Below are 1,884 nucleotides of genomic sequence, written 5' to 3'. Positions count from 1 at the left end.
ATTAGAATCACATTTTTATAATTTTCCATATCTATATAACTCTTGAACTATTATTATTATTACTATTATTACTCTATTATTACTATTCTAAATCTACTCACTTTTTAAAAAATTTATTCAATCAACATATTTTTCTTTTTTTCCTCTCAAAATTTATCTAAAAATAAAAAAAGGCAGGGGAGAAGAAAGACAAAAAAATTTATTGGAAACTTAATGGTTCAAGTGGGGAGAAAGTAGAGGAGCGTGGAGCTGAGGCTTTGAGCTTCTTCAGAGAACGTTCTCATCCTTGAAGTGCCCTCCTTGAGGGAGAGAGCAGAGCTGGGACAGCACCCAACTCCCAATGTTCAGCTTCTGTCTGGAGAAGAGGGCAGAGTCAGAGAGTGTCGAGGAGCTAGAGGTAGGCAGGGCCAAAGGGGTCACAGGAAGTAGTCAACCATGGGCTTTTTGGAGTAGGGATGCCCCTTATCTCTTGAGAAGCGAGGAGCGGCCTCGAAGATGATGAAATCTTTCTGGAGGTGCTCATCTAGCCCCAAGATGGCTGCCACATTCCCACAGCAGTCGCAGTAGTTGGGTGACAAATGCACAATGAGCAGTTTCATTAAAGTGCCACTTGTAACTTTCAGTTGGTGGGCATGGCAGATCATATCAGTCTTGTTGCTTGCATGGAAGTAGGCCATCAGGTGACTGCCAAATAGTAGCCAGATCCACCGAGGCTCATACCTTAACCTGGTGTGTCTTCAGGTCAGACCAGAGCAGGTCACACATTTGCCCATTTGATATCTCTTGCTTTTGGTCAATTGTCTGAATCTGGTCCGGGGTCAGGATGGAGGCGGAGAGGCCCAGGGCAAAAGATCTTGCCATTGATGATGGCCAGCAGGTTGAGGTCATCAAAGATCTCAGGACAGTAGCGTCACATGGTCACCTAGCCCATCAGGTACTCATTAGAGAAGCAGCAGAGCTGGGTGATCTGGCAGCTTTCCTGGTTGTCCAGGATTAGAATGAGAGTGAACCTTAAGTGCCAGCAGCAGAAGGAGAGTTTCAACGCCATAGAAACAGTCCACAGAGTTTCCCATGAAGAGACAGTTGATCTCAGAGATGTCGCCATCCACCCTGAATGGCTCCCCGAGGTCATAGAATTGTCCATGGATGTCATCACATAATGTGACTGACTGATGAGTTTACCTTCTGCACGTTGCTCTCCTCTACTGAGATCTCTCTGGCCTTACCACACAGGGCCGTGTGTTTGCTTTCTCTAATGGTCTTGTAGCGTGGCAGCTGCTGAATCTGCCAGTCCAGGTCACTGATCTTCGCCATGGCCCATCTCTCACCCCTGAGTGGGACAGAGCTGGGGGCACTGCCCCCGTGCATTGCACAGTCTCTGCTGCTGCGACTGACGCCAGCTCTTGTATTCTCTGCCTTCCTCCTTCCCTCTTCTTTGGCCCCCTGCCATGCTACTCAATCTTCCATCCTGAATATTTTTCTATTTTTCTAGTTTTTCTAGTCTTCCTCACTCTGCTTCTCTTGATTTCTTTCATTTTTTTGTCAGATTTTGAAAAATGACTTCATGTAAATAACAAGAAAACAAAAAGTGCGTAGATGATAAGTAGGTAATAAAGCAATAAAATTAAGGAAGAAAAGAATATAATGGATGAAACTTCATTTTATATTATTGTTTTTTGAATTTAAATGGAGCTTTAGAATTCTTGTGAAAATAAACAATGACATGGAAAATTTCCTTTCATTTAAATTAATGAGTTTGGCCATCTTTTTCAATGAATGTTAAAAATAGGAAGTATGACACATTGTATATACTCTCCTCGTTTTCCTAATTACTAGTTTGCAGAGGAAGAGTGTTTAATAGGTACTCCAAAATTTCAGAGACTT

The 1,884-nt window shown here is 42.8% G+C and overlaps 1 pseudogene; it reads right to left on the bottom strand.

The window, feature by feature from the left end:
• Positions 1–416: 416 nt before the first annotated feature.
• On the bottom strand, positions 417–1,314 carry LOC120618262 (serine/threonine-protein phosphatase 4 catalytic subunit-like; annotated as a pseudogene).
• Positions 1,315–1,884: the final 570 nt, after the last annotated feature.

Source organism: Pteropus medius, unplaced genomic scaffold (assembly GCF_902729225.1).
Source record: "Pteropus medius unplaced genomic scaffold, Ma_sr-lr_union100, whole genome shotgun sequence".
NCBI lineage: Eukaryota > Metazoa > Chordata > Mammalia > Chiroptera > Pteropodidae > Pteropus > Pteropus medius.
This window is presented reverse-complemented; position numbering and strand designations above follow the sequence as displayed.